General features: G+C 35.8%; 1 pseudogene; it reads left to right on the forward strand.

Annotated features, from left to right (window-relative positions):
• Positions 1 to 4007: 4007 nt before the first annotated feature.
• Positions 4008 to 6195, forward strand: LOC127538628 (heat shock cognate 71 kDa protein-like; annotated as a pseudogene).
• Positions 6196 to 15940: the final 9745 nt, after the last annotated feature.

A 15940-nucleotide genomic window follows, 5' to 3' on the forward strand; every position in this document is an offset into this window, starting at 1 on the left:
GTAATCTTAAACTGAAAAATGCTACTTGAATACTTCTTAAATGGTCTGGCAAGTAGAAGCTCACTTTTTCCCACCACCTGGGAATGTTTACCCCCCAGAAAATTTCTTTAAAATATATTTATAGACAATTGTTGATTTAATTTGATTCAGCAATCATTTATTAAGTCCCTACTATGTGCTAGGGTCTTACCTCTAAGGTTATCTCCACTTGCACCTCTCTAAGATTGTTTGTACATAAATGCTTGCACACTCTCTTTTCTAATAAAATATGAGGGCTTTGAGAATAGGGACTAATTGTTGCCTTTCTTTGTATCTCCAGTGCTTAGCATAGTACCTGGTTCATAGGAGGAACTCACTAAATATTTATTGATATAATGAGTATGTGTGAGATCTTTAAGGAGTTTCCATTGCACTGATCTTCATTTCAAACCCGTGGAGGAATAATAACTTGAAGTATATTTTTTTCAATTTTTAAGATTGCAAATCATTCCTCAATAAATGGTCAAAAGATATGAACAATTTTCAGATGAGGAAATTAAAGCCATATATAGTCATGTGGAAAAAATACTATAAATCACTATTGATTAGAGAAATGAAAATTAAAACAGTTCTGAGGTACCACCTCATACCTATCAGATTGGCTAAGATGACAGGAAAAGATAATGAAAAATGTTAGAGGGGATATGGGAAAACTGAGACACAAATGCATTGTTGATGGAGTTGTGAACTGATCCAGCCATTCTGGAGAGAAATTTGGAACTGTGCCCAAAGGGCTCTAAAACTGTGCATATCCTTTGATCCAAAAGCGGGTTTGTATTCCAAAAAGATCATAAAAGAGGGGAAAAGACCTACATGTGAAAAAATGTTTGTAGTAGCTCTAAATAAGTTATGAATATAAAAGCTGAATAAGTTATGGTATATAAAGGTAATGGAATATTTTTCTTCTATAAGAAATGATGAGCAGACTGATTTCAGAAAAAGCCTGACAAGATTTACAGGAACTGATGCTGAGTGAAGTTAGGAGAACCGGGAGAACATTATACATAATAACAGGAAGAATATGTAGTGCTCAATTATGATAATTTTGGCTCTTCTCACCAATGTGATCTAAAACAAATTCAGAAAGGATCTTGGAGGCTACTAGTCACATCCTGAACTATAAATATCCTCCAGAATATAAAGTTATAATGTTTATCCAATTTCTTTTGGGTTAAACACTCCCAGCAACAGGGAATTCACCAACTCTTGAGACGGTTTATTCCATTTTTGGACAATTATGATTGTTAAAAAAAAAAAAATAAGTCTTTCCTTATGTCTGCCTTCCTAGAGATCCAACAGACTTGTGATAGAAAGTGCCATCTGCATCCAGAGAGAGAACTATGGAGACTAAATGTGGATTGAATATCATCTTTTTTTTTTTTTTTTTTTTTTGTTGTTGTTGTTGTTTTGTTTTGTTTTTGCTGAGGCAATTGAGATCAAGTGACTTGCCCAGGGTCACACAGCTAGGAAGTGTTAAGTGTCAGGTCAGATTTGAACTCAGGTTCTCCTGACTTCAGGGTTGGTACTCTATCCACTGTGCCACCTAGCTGCCCCTTGCTTTAGTTTTTTCATGCTTTTACCCTTTTGTTTTGATTTTTGTTCTATGACAGGATGTATATGAAAGTACATTAAAAAATAATTATACCTATACAATCAATATCTGATTACTTGCTATCTTGGAGAGAAGGGAGGGAAGGAGAAAAAAATTGGAATTCAGAATCTCACAAAAGTGAATGTTGATAGCTATCTTTATATGTAATTGGAAAAAATAAAATCCCAATAAGTGAAAAAAAAATATTTTTTCTCGTAATTAACTTTGGAAAGCCTGCTGGATTTAGAGTCAGAGTGCTTAGAGTTCAAAACTGATTCTGCCTTTTGACTTTATAACTTTCCTTCTTAAAATGATCTTTTCCTTATTTGCAAAATGAAGGGGGATTGGATTAGATATTGGGCAGGTTGGTGGTACAGTGGATATAGGGCTAGGCCTGGAGTCAGGAAGACCTGAGTTCAAATGTAGCCTCAGATACTCACTAACTCTGTGACCCTGGGCAAGTCACTTTCCCTTGTATTCTCATCAGTTTTCCTCATCAATAAAATGAACTGAAGTAAATGGCAAACACTCCAATATCTTTGCCAAGAAAACTCTAAATGGCCTCACAAAGGATTAGCCATGAATGAAGCAACTGAACAACAAGTCCTAGATGTATTCTAGGATACCTTTCAGTTCTAAATCCATGATCCTATGATCCTAGTCAAAAGAGTATTGACAGAAAAGAAACACTAGTTATTTGCACTGGTATAACTGCAGTATAATAGTGTGTGGGACCTCTAAATCAGGAGATCTGGGGTCAAATACTGCTTTGGAAACTAATTCATGATCGTAAATGACTAAGCCACTTCAAATCTAAGAGCTTCAGTTGTAAAATGGGGCTAATGATATTTGTTATCTCCCTCACTGAATTGCTGTGAATATTGTTCTGTACAATCATTCAAAAGCTATACAAGGTTGTGTTTTTAAAAATTGTTTAGTTTTAATCCAGACATTAGATTTCACCTAGTAGGGAACTCAGTGTAATAAACTCCTTGTCTTGATATCTAAGAGCAGCTGAGCTATATGGCAATCTTAGAGTTACCCAAGGCATTGAGAGATCGAGGCTTTGTCTGGAGTCTCATATTCAGTAGACTTGAACCTAGTAGATTCTCACTCCCTACTCAGTTCCTATCAGCTTTATTATGTTGCCTCACATCACGCATTTATCTATGATTCCATTTCTTAAAACATCTTCCTTTTCTGTCTTCTTTCCATTTCACAGCACATTGCTTTCCCACTGACTTGTCATCACTTCAAATATGACAGGAAAAAATGCACTATTTTTTAATTAGAAACTACAATGGGAAGATTTTTTAATGTCCCTCTCCCATCCCTAAAAAGGAACCACCAAGTATTCTTTGTCTCACAGCTCTGTCAGAGTACCCACAATGATGATCAAAGAAAGTGCTAGTGAATTTGAAAACCTAGAATTGAATCATGGCATGGTTCCTGTCAGGCTTCAGTGGCTGTTGAACAACATAAGCAGTGACTGAGAGCCTCTGAGGATATAACTGAAAACAAACCCTTTTTTCATTCTTTATAATGAGTTATTTCCAAATAATTATATACTAGTGACTGTCCCAGGGCCACATAGCTAGTGTCAGAAGCCTAATTTGATTTCAGGTCTTCTTGACTCCAGACCAAATACCCTATCTACTTTGCCATCTAAATACACAACTAATACATTCAAAAACATAAGTTTATTTTACTTGAGTTACTGTACATTCATTCTTCAACAGACATTCAACAGATAAGATTAGTAGTCAGTACTATGATTCCCTTTAAAAATTATTACTTTCCCTCATGGAAACCAATGATCTACTGGAAATGACAATAGACACAGCAGAAACCATAACTAGGAAGCTGTAATGAAGAGATTTTGTAATATTCTTCTCTAAATTATAATGTTCTCTGGGAGCAGGTTTCTTGGGGGGCTTCTGGAGGCAGCCTGCGTTTCAGTTCAAAGAAATCACAAGTGCAGCCAGGAGTTAAAGTCCAGATCCTTTATTGTCTCCTTCAAAGTTTTGTCTCCATCACTTGGGGCTCAGCTAGTTTTCTTAGAAGTCTTCTGTAGTCTTGGTTCTGAGAGCTTAAGCTGCCTTCTCTAGCTTATGGATCTCCTCAACTGAATCCTGGCTGAGTCTCCAAGAGCTTCTAATGGGCTTGTCCTTATATATGCTCTCTTAAAGGCGTGAATCTTGTGGAACTCTAGTAAGTACTAAGTACCTTTGTGAACTAGAGAACTGTTAAGTACCATGCTAAATTAGATAATTATTGCTTCTATCAATTCCAGTGACTTAGCACCTTGTAAGAATCCTAACAAGATTTTAGGCTTCTACTCAGCACAACAGTCCTTCATCCTCCACAGTGGTCAGCTATGACCCCTAACTTCCCAAAGACCATATCAAAGGGACATGCAGTTAGCATTAATTATGGCCCTACTAATTCCTGTGTGGGACTCTTCCAAAATGGGAAAATGGGAGGAGAAGAGCCAAGATGGTAGAGTAAAAGCAGGCCCTCGCCCAACCTCTCCCCCAAACTGCCAAAATGGGTAAGTGGAGATCACTGGGAATGATCAAAGAAACAGGATCACCCCAAGCTATATCACAATCGCAACCACCACAGAATGTTTAATCAGTGATGCTGCGAAGAACCAAGTTTCAATGAACTTCACTAACAGTTTTTATTGCCAAACATCTGATTGGTTGCAGATTTGATGATGGAGTTATAGTCAGACATGAAGCATTGGCCTTTTTGGTGGTGATTGACACAGACAGGCCCAAGATCCAAGTGGGAGACCAAAGGTTTGTATCTAGAAGAAGTCTATTCTGTGGTCTTGACCCAAGATGAAAGAAATTGCTAAAGCTTATCTTGGGAAGACTGTCACAAATGCAGTGGTCACAGTATCAGCCTCGTTTAATGATTCCCCACACCAGGTCACCAAATATGCTTGAACCATCATTGGTCTCATTGATTCTGAATAATCAATGAGTCAACTGCTGCTGCTATTGCTTATGGCTTAGACAAAAGGTTGGTGCTGAGAGAAATGTGTTGATAGTTGACCTTGAAGGTGGTGCTCTTGATATCTTAATTTTTACCATTGAAGATGGCATTTTTTGAGGTTAGCAAGGGATACCCACATCGGTATGGAAAACTTTGACACCCACTTTATCAACTAGTTTATTGCTGAGTTCAAGCATAGCAAGGAAGTAAGAATAAGTATCTTGTCTGTGAAGGTGCAAAATGTACTCTTTCTTCAGAGAGTATAGGCCATCAGAGACTGACTCCCTACAAGAAGATAATTGATTTTTGTACATCTATCACCCAAGTCCATTTCAAAGAGCTAAAGGTTGATCTTTTCTGTCCCACACTGGACCCTCTGAAGAAGGCTTTAAGAAGACATGCCAAAATAGATAAATTACATGGAATCATGCTGGTGGGTGGTTCCATTTAAATGCCCTAAATCGAGAAGTGTCTGCAAAACTTCTGCAACAGCAAGATCAGTGGTTCTCAAAGTATGGGGAGAATCCTGGGGATCTCTGAAACCCTTTTAGAGGGTCTACAAATTCAAAAATAGTGTTTATTTCCAATATGGTGAATGTCTACAAATATAATCCAGATAAACAAAAACACTTTGGAGAGATCCTCAATAATTTTTAATAGGATAAAGATACTGAAAACTAAAGTTTGAAAACCACTGAGCAAGATGATCCACAAGAGTATCAATGCTGATGAGACTGTTGTTTACAGAGCAGCTGACTGGGCTGCCATTTTGCTGGAGATAAATCTGAAAATATGCAGGATTTGTTGCTGTTGGATGTCACTCCTTTTTCACTTGGAATTAAAAGTACTGGTGGAACCATGACAGTTCTGATCAAATGTAATACCACCATCCCTGCCAAGCCGACACAGATCTTTACCACCTATTTGGATAGCCAGCCTGATGTGCCTATTTAGATTTATGAAGTAAGAGAGCAATGACAAAGAATTATATCCTGTTTGCAAGTTCAAACTCCCAGTAATCCCTGCAGCACCCATAGGTATCCCTCACATTGAAATAACATTCAATATTGATGCAAATGGCATCCTCGATGTTTCTGCTATGGATAAGGGTATAGGAAAGGAGAACAAGATTACTATCAACAATGAGAAAGGTCATTTAAGCAAAGAAGACATTGAAGTATGGTACAGAAGGCTGAGAAATACAAGGCTGAGGATGTGCAGAGAAACAAGGGGTCTTCCAAAAATTCTCTCAAATCTTATGCTTTCAACATAAAGGCTACCACAAAGGATAAAAGACTGCAAAATTGGTAATAAAGACAAATGGGAAGCTCTTTGATAACTAATATGAGATAATCAACTGGCTGAGTGAGAACCAGATTGCTGAGAAGGAAAAATCTGAGCATCAGCAAAAAAAAGTTGGAGAAGGTCTGCAACCCCATCATTACTAAGCTGTACCAGAGTACGGGGGCATGCCAAGAAGCATGCTTCATAGGTTCCCAGGAGGTGGAACAGCCCCATCTGGATGTGCTGCTTCTGGATCCACCATTGAAGAGGTCAACTAAATGAACCAGAAGAAAGAGGATTCCACATATATTTCCAAAAACTGAAGGGCTCAAATTTGTAGCCAAAGCAGTGTCAGTTTAAAAGTTACATTTAAGCTACTGTGTAAATCTGGGCATTCTGAACGCTTGAATGTGTACAGAGGGAGAGGAGTTAACAGCATTGCACTTTATCAGTACTACAAACAAGTAGAAATGCAATTCTTGTCCCAGAGAATAAAATCTATTTAAAATAGGCATCAGAAGAAAGAGGATTGATTTCAGGCTTCATGACCGCAAAAAGTTCTTAACAATTAGAGCTGTCCAACAATTTGGTCATGTATACGTATTGTGTATCTAATTTATACTTTAATATATTTAACATCTACTGGTCATCTTCTCATCTAGGGGAGAGGGTGGGAGAAAGGAGGGGAAAAATTGGAACAAAAGATTTGGCAATTGTCAATGCTGAAAAATTACCCATACATATAACTTGTAAATAAAAAGCTATTAAAAAAAAAAAGCAAAAAAAAAAAAATAGAACTGTCCAATAGCGGAATGGGTGACAGAAAGAGTTGGTGCTCCCTCCTCGGAGGTGTTTGAGCAGAAGATCTATGGCCATTTGTTGGATAAATTATAGTGGAGAATTCTTTCATGTAGGGATTGGATTGTTTCTAACTCTCAAGTTCTATGATTCTCTACATGATCATATATATATATATATATATATGTGTGTGTGTGTGTGTGTGTGTGTGTAAAGATTAAAATATAAAATATACATGAAATGAAATACTTCAATAAAGGAGTTAGTATATGGAAAGAGAATCAAGAAAGGAAACAGAATAAACCCTTAGAAAGAGAAAGGTGAATTTCTCTCCTAGTGCTTAGTATAGGACACCAAATATGGTGAATATTTAATAAATATTTGCTGAAAGAATGAACAACAATAAATATTAAGCAACTATATTATATAAGGCACTGAAGAATACAGAGGAAAAGATGAAACTATCCTTTTCTTCAGGAAACTTGCAATGTATAAAGGGGTGGGGAGGCAAGGAATGCAACAGGTTACATAGATAATCCAAACCACTTAATATTTATCAGGTAATTATGTGCCAGGCATTGGACTAAGTGCTAGGGATGCAATAAATAAAAAGAAAAACAGTCTTGCTCTCAAGGAGTTTAAAATCTAAAAAGGGACACGGCACACAAAAGGAGGCAGGGACAGGGAGGATTCAATACCAAAGGGAACCTGGTACAGGGAATCTAGATGCATGGAGTTGAAACAAAGCAAGGCAGAAGATGCAGGATGCAGTGATCTGAGAGTCCAGTTTCTGCTTTCTACAAAGAAAGTAATTGGAAGGAATTTGAAATTCTACCCTATAGACCTCCAGAGGAGAGAAGAGACTAAGAAAGGTGGAGTCAATCAATATGTCCAAGTTAATTTGAAAAGAGTACCAACCACTGGGAAGATAAAGAAAAGCTTCATGGAAAAAGTAGCTTGGAGCTGAACCTTGACAACTATGTGGTACAGTTTTTAGAGTTAGAGTTCAAAGGGAGCCTCACTTACCAGCTGTGTGATCTTAAGCAAATCATTTAATTGCTGTCTGTTTCCTTCTAAGTAACTTCAATTCTAATTACATTTCTAACCCTAATTGCATTTCTAATACTACTTATTGTGTGGATAAAATAATATATTTGTGCTTTGCAAACATTAAAGCACTATACAAATGATAGCAACTGTTTTTGTTTTTGAAGGCAAATAAGAGTAATGAGAGCTGGAGAAGAGGTGTGTGGATGTGCATTGTTGAAGAGATATGATGGGGGGAAAGCAGAGCTTTTATAAATCTGTAAGATTGCACACAAACCAGAGGTAGAATCAATATGATAGAATATGTTTTTTTTTTTTTTTTAAACAACCAACATATAACAGTGCTGGGTAAAGTGATATATTGATCACAGAAGGTACAAGGGAAGAAGATATGAGTTTTGAGCTAGATCTTAAATGAAGCTATTGTACAATTCTGACCCTTTGTGACTATATTTAGGGTTTTCTTGTCAGAAATACTGGAGTACTTTGTTGTTTCCTTCTCTAGATCATTTTACAGATGAGGAAACTGGGGCAAATGTGATCAAGTGACTTATCCATGGTCACATGGCTAATAAGTGTCTGAGGTCAGATTTGAAAACCTGAGTTCAAAGGATTCCAGGATTGGTGCTCTATCCACTGCACTGTCTAGCTGCTTTAAAATGGAGTAGAGAACATCAATTAGTGGGGAAGTAGAGGAGATGAGTAGAGAGAGGATTCTCAGTACAGGAGATGAGAGAAATGGGGAAGATGGGAGGGATGTGGGAGGGATGGGAGCAGGAAGACTTAGCTGATGGAAGAGATGAGGTACAGGAGTAAAATAAATCATAGAATCATGTATTATCACAGCTTGAAGAGACTCAGTGTTTATCTAGTTCTCCTCCTTCTGTTTTAAAGATGGGGGAAATGATGCTCAGGAGTTTTAAGTGACTTACCTAAGATCACACAGCTAGGATGAGTGACAAATCCGAATCTACCCCTCAGGCCCTGCAGTTCTGCAGCCAGAATTCTTTACATAAAAGTGAAGCCTCAAAGTTTGACAGGGAGATGAAAGCCAGCCTAGGTAGTAGATCCACTATTTAAAAAAAAAAAAAAACCCACTGCAAAGAAAATGAATACAGATTGCTGCTATAATTAAAAACAAAAGCTATAAAGCAGTGAGCTGCTCTCAACTTTTGTTACAGGATGGAACAGAGCAGTGCAAATTTCCATGCTTAATGTTGTGTTTACTCTTCACTATTCCACATTGTGGCAGACGAAGATAGCAAGTTGAGCAGAAGTCTTTCATTTTGGCAGAGCAGGCAAGCTTTCACACATCAGCTATCCCTTGGGTACCGAATTAGAGAACTGAAGCAGGGTCTGTCAGTAATATGAAAACAGCATTTCTGAATGAATTCCAGTTGGATTTGAGGAAAGAAACAAAACCTGAACTGCATTGTTATGAATAGGCCAAATAGAAGTGGAGATGTCACGGCTTGAAGGGACTTAGCGATCATCTAGTTCTGTCCCCTTCATTTTATAGATGATGGAACTGAGACCCAGGCTGGTTAAACCACTTCCCCAAGGTCACTCAGCTGGCAAATGACTGTCACTTGGCTTTATACACATAAATGAGGCCGGTCTCCGGGGAAACCTTTTGTTGTTTAAATCTTGCCAAGGAATTCATAAATTCTACAACTGTAGAAGCAGCATGGCTTGGAAAATAAAAAAAAAAAATTTTTACCTTGGAAGCAAGAAGATTAGGGTCTGAGCCCAGCACCTGATACTTCTTTGTTGTGTGGCCATCAGCAAATTATTTACCCTATAAGTGGCCTCTAGTAGCTCTCTCTTTAAAACTGTTGTTGATATTCATTAATAAATGGAATGTCTACACCAGTCATTCCTTAAACGATGAAATCAGAAGTGAAAAAAAGAAAGAGGGAGGGAGGGAGAGGGAGGGGGAGAGAGGGAGGGAGAGGGAGGGAGAGGGGGAGAGACAGAGAGAGAGACAGAGAGAGAGAGAGAGAGAGAGAGAGAGAGAGAGAGAGAGAGAGAGAAACAGAGAGAGAGAAAGTAAAGGAGGAAGAAAGGAGGGAATGGAAAGTAGGAGATAGAAAAGAAGGAGAAATAGGAAGGGAGAAAGGAAGGAAGGAAAGAAGTGACAGAAAGAGGGAAAGAGAGAGCGAGATACTTGCTATACATATAAAACAGTGTGGACATAAATAGAAAAGTAAAATGATCCTTTCTTCCCAAGGGCTCATACTCTCATGGGGGAAATAATATATATTGAAGGTTTTAGCTAAAATTTGTTAGAAAAGTTCCATGTTTCTTAAGGTACAGCAGCAAAGCAGATAGCAATGCTCCTTTTATATCATTTCCAGTGATAAAATCATATCATTTTCTAACACTGAATTATTCGACAGTGTTAAAGACTAAATTTGATTTGATAACAAGAACTTGCTTTAAAAAAAAACAACAAACATATTTCTACATTTGTCATGTTGTGCTAGAAAAATCAGACCAAAGGGGAAAAAAAATGAAAAAGAAAAAGCAAACAAACAATGGCAAAAATACTATGCTTTGATCCACATTCAGTCTCCATAGTTCTCCCTCTAAATGTGGATGGCATTTTTCATCCCAAGTCTATTGAAATTGTGTTGAATCATCACATTGCTGAAAAGAGCCAAGTCCATCACAGTTGATCAACTAATCTTGTTGTTACTATGAACAATATTCTCCTGGTTTTGCTCACCTTACTCAGCATCAATTCAAATAAGTCTTTCTAGGCTTTTCTGAAATCAGCCTCCTCATAATTTCATATAGAACAATAATATTCCATTATATCCATATACTATAACTTATTTAGCCATTCTCCAACTGATGAGCATCCACTCGGTTTCCAGTTCTTTGCCACTACACAAAGAACTGCTACAAACAGTTTTACCTTTTTTTTATGATCTCTTTAGGATACAGATCCAGTAGTTAACACTGCTGGATCAAAGAGTAGGTACAATTTTATAGCCCTTCTGGCATAAAGAACTTTTTGAATCTTTAATGGATGTGGCTATAGTACTTGAAGGAATAATTGCTATGTTTTATCTCCAAAGGAGTTATTTCTAAGTTCTATGTCTTTATGCACTAAACATTGATAATGACAACCAACCAATCTAAGCATTTATTAATTGCTTAATATGTGCTAGGCACTGGAAATACAAAGAAGAACTAAAAGATAATCCATGTCTCAAAGAAGCTCAAAATCTAATGAGGAAAGGAACATATAAACAAAAATGAGAACAAAGGTAGAAAAATTACAAAAAGACAATTATCAGCTTGTTAAAAGAAGCACAAAAGTACTGAAGGAAACAACACCTTAACTATCCAAATGGAAAAAGTGGTTCAAAAGCTCATTGAAGAAAAGAATTCCTTAAAAACTAGAATTAGGCAACGTGGAAGCTAATGATTCCATGAAACATCAAGAAACAATATATCAAAGTCAAAGGAATGGGAAAAAATAGAAGAGAATATTAAAACATCTCATTGGAAAAACAACTGACTCAGAAAATAGATAAAGATAATTGAAAAAATATTGGACAATTTGAATGTCACAAAGAAACAGTACAGGCATCATATTTTGAGAAATTATCAAGGGAAACTGTCCTGATAATACTTAAACCTTAGGGAAAAATAGGAAAATAATCACTGCCTGAAAGAGATCCCCAAATGAAAATTTCCCAGAATATTATTATTAAATCCCAGAGCTTCCAGAACAAAGAGAAAATACTCCTAGCAATCAGAAAGAAACATAAGATTTAGTAGGTATCACATTAAAGCAGTAGAAAGCTTGGAATGTCATATTCTAGAAGTCTGAGTAAAATCCTTCAAGGGAAAAGCAGAAAATATTTAATGAAATAGAGGAGTTTCAATCAATCTTGATGAAAAGATTTAGAGCTGAATAGAAAATTTTACTTCCAAGTACAAGGCACAAGGAAAGCACAAAAAGCTAAAACAGGAAAGGTATTTCTCTAAGGGACTCAATAAAGTTGAACTGTTTACATTTTCCAGTGGGAAGATGACACATGTAATTTCTGAGAACGCATTGCTAGGTCAGTTAGAAAGACACAGCAATGACTCATTTATGTTGGGAGAAGGTAAAAAAATGGATGGAAGAATGCTATGGGAGAAGGGAAAAGTACAGGAAGAATGGGGAAAATTATCTTACATAGAAAAGGCATGAAAGGAAGGGGAAATGGTGGGGAGACAGAAAATGTTTGAATATCATTCTTATCTAAGTTGGTTCAAAGAGGAAAATAAATATATAAAGACACACACAGACACATATACTCAACTGGATATAGAAATTTATCTTATCCTTCACAGAAGTAGGGGGAAATGGGATAGAAGAAAGGGCCGTTGTTGTACTAAAACAGAAGGTATATAAAAGAAGCAGTGGTCAAAAACAAAACAGGTTTTGGAAGAGGCATAAAATAGAAAGAATAAAAGAAGAAAGAGAAGAAAATGGAGGAAAATGCATAGTTAGTAATCTTAATTGTTAATGTGAATGGGATGAGTTTACTCATAAAATGGAAGTGAATAACAGAATGAATTAAAAAAAAACATAATCCAACAATATGTTGTTCACAAGAAACATGCTTGAGAGAGACAGAGAGAGTTAAAATAAGGGGATGGAGCAGAATTTGTTATGCTTAATCTAAAGAAAAAAACAAAACAAATCACTGATTTCAAAAAAAGTCTGCAAAGATTTATATGAACTGATGCTAAGTGAAGAGATTAGAACCAAAAGAACATTATACACAGCAACAATTAGATTATGAGAAAATCAACTGTGATGGATTTGGCTCTTTTCAATAATTAGTTGATTCAAGTCAGTCCCAATAAAAGAAAGAACCATCCACAACCTGAGAAAGGTCTATAGAGACCGAATATCAATCACAGCATAGTATTTTCACCTTTGTTGTTGTCATTGTTTGCTTGCTAGTTTTCTTTTCTTTTTTCTCATTTGCCCCCTCCTTGTGATCTGATTTTTCTTGTATAGCATGATAAATGTGGGGAAACGTTTAGAAGAATTGCACATATTGACCCATATTGAATTACTCACTGTCTAAAGGAAAGGCAGAGGAGGGAAGGGAGGGAAAAAAATATTTGGAACATAAGATTTTGCAAAGTTGAGTGTTTAAAACTATCTCTTTGCATGTATTTTGGAAAAAAAAATTTTAAAACTATTATTATTTAAATAATAAATATATACTTAAAGAAAAGAAAAAGAAAAACCAAGGGTAGCAATCTTGATCTCAGGCAAAGTAAAAATAAATAAATAAATAAAAGAAATAAACCAGGAAACTCTATCTTGCTAAAAGACTCTATCGAAAATGAAATAATATCAATGATAAGCAAATATGCAACAAATGGCATGGAAGCAAAGTCTTAAAGGAAATGTTAAATTAATTATAGGAGATAATAGTAAAATTATACTATTGGAGGAACCTCAACTTTCCTTTTCAGAATTAACTAAATCTAATCATAAAATAAATAAAAAAGAAGTAAAGAAGTTGAATAGAATTTTAGAAAATAGACTTGGAAGAAAATTGAATGGAAATAGAAAGAAGTATGTCTTTTTTCCCAGTTTTATATGGTATCTTCATGAAAATTGACCATGTATTAGAGAATAAAAACATCCTAATCATATGGAGAAAAACAGAAATATTAAATTCATTCTTTGCAGATCATAATGCAATAATAATTACATTCAGCAAAGAGCCATGGAAATATAGATAAAAATTTAATTGGAAACTGAATAATCCAGTTCTAAAGAATGAGTACATCAAATAACAAATCATAGAAATAGTCAGTGATTTCACTAAGATAACAATATCGTAATACAGTGAACATACAGTTAGACAACATATCAAAATCATGGGATGCAATCAAAGCAGTTCTTAGCAAAAACTTTATATCTTTATATCTCTAAATGTGTAACAGAGAAAAAGAATAGGTCAATAGGCTTGCAACTAAAAAAGCTAGAAAAAAATAAATTAAAGTTTCTCAGTTAAACACCAAAATGTAAATCTTGAAAAATCAAAAGATGCATAAATAAAATTGAAATTAAAAAAGAAAAACATTGAACTAATAAAACTAGGAAAAAAGTCATACTTATTTCTATTCTTATTCAATTTTCTTCAGAGGTCTGTTTTCTAAGATTCTATTCAACTCCTTTACTTCTTTTTTATGTATTTTATGATTAGATTTGGCTAGTTCTAAAAGAGGAAAATTGAGGTTCCCCCAATACTATAGTTTTATTAGTATCTCCTGTAATTCACTTAACCTTTCCTTTAAGACTTTGGTTCTATGCCGTTTGTTGTAAATGTGCTTAATATTGATATGATTTCATTGCTTGTGGGGTCTTTTAGTAAGAGATGATAATTAAATCCACAGAAGCTGATAAGATCACCAAGTGAAGTAGAAAAGAAGAGGGCTCAGGACAGAATGTTGAGGAGCACCTACAGTTAGAAGGAATGATTTGGATGAGGATCCAGCAAATGAGATTTAGGAGTAGTCAGACATGTAGGAGAACCAGGAGAAAGAACAATATTAAAGATTAGTAAAGAAAAATGAAGATTGAGAAAAGACTCTCGAGTTTAGAATCCTCAACTATCTCTTAATGTCTAAGAGGAAATAGTAGTCACAGTAATGATGATGGTTTAAGTTGCATGATATATTCTGCCTCCTCTTGTATGCCTCCTCTTTCCAGGGTTCCTTGCTGCTCCAACCACCTTGCCTTCCCTGCTGGTGACAGTTAACTGGTATTGGTAGAGATGGTTATTACCTTCTCCATAGTAGTTGCTTCCCCAGATGACAGTTATGAGGACAGATCTGGAAGCAGGACAAGTAGTATGGATGATGCTTCTACTCCCAGGGTACCTTCTTATTAATGGCAAGAAGATCCCCAAGTCATACAACTAATTCTTCATTTTCCACCAGCTGTACTTCTTGGACTGGTCTCTGCCATTCTCTTATACCAGATAATTCCCTCTGCCTTTTCAATTTTTTTTTTCTGTGCTATCTTTCCCCAATAAATTGTAAAATACTCAAAGGCAGGGGTTGTCTTTCTTTTTCTTAGACCAATACCTGGCACATAGAAGGTGTTTAACAAAAGTGTATTGATTAGGTCCACAATGATTTCTCCCTTCAATGATAGCTGTGGAGGATGAATTAGAAGTAGTGGTGGTTTGGGGAAGGATTTTGGGTTCCAAGTCCTGGGCTGTCCCTATCAGGAGATGAGGGGAAAAAAGGAATTAAGATGGTAGTAATGGTGTTTTGACATTTCCAGCACATATTGTCTCTTGTCTTTCTTTTTTAAGGTACCTGTTTCTTCTAGACTGGCTTGCTTATCCCGTGAAAATAAAAAATTAACAATACTCTAACCCAAATACAATACTCTAACCCGTGAAAATAAAAAATTAACAATACTCTAACAGAAATAGTGATTTATTTTTCCTCCCAGACCTGGGATTTCATTGGAATAAGGAGCTCGCAGTGAATAAAAATCCTCTACCAAATAACCAATGACAATCTCAAAAAATTTCCTACTGCACTGAGAAATTAAATGACTACTCCAGAGTCACACAGCCAATATATATCAAAGTCAAGACCTGAACTTCAGAACACTTTACCAATCTTAAAGTGATAAATGTTATTGTCATCATTACTATTTCTGACTCTAAGACCAACACTCCTCTATATTACATCATCTCACCTTTTCCCTTTACAGAATTTTAAAAATTCTTACAAAACATACAGGTTTTGTTCATTCCTATATCCATAAGCTTTCATACATAACTTTTGCACAATTAGAATTTTGATAAATGTACAATAGTATATGAACCTGATCTAAAGTGACTATGAACAATCAGGAAAGACACATTCCTCTGCTATTAGAAACACACTTTTAATAGTGGGCTATCTAGATACACAATAAGCAAACCTTGCAAAGAAAGAAGCTGCTAGAATTTTGTTTGGGAGCCACTAATGTTTCCCAAACCTATGCATGCTGTCCTATTTAATGACAAATGACTGTGGTTGTGAAGCAGATAAATGGATGAAGTGGTTAAGGGATGATCAGCATTATGAGAACATCGTATTGTGATGTATATATCTCAGTGTTAAAACTGCTTACCATTATAACAG

Source organism: Antechinus flavipes, chromosome 5, assembly GCF_016432865.1.
Source record: "Antechinus flavipes isolate AdamAnt ecotype Samford, QLD, Australia chromosome 5, AdamAnt_v2, whole genome shotgun sequence".
NCBI lineage: Eukaryota > Metazoa > Chordata > Mammalia > Dasyuromorphia > Dasyuridae > Antechinus > Antechinus flavipes.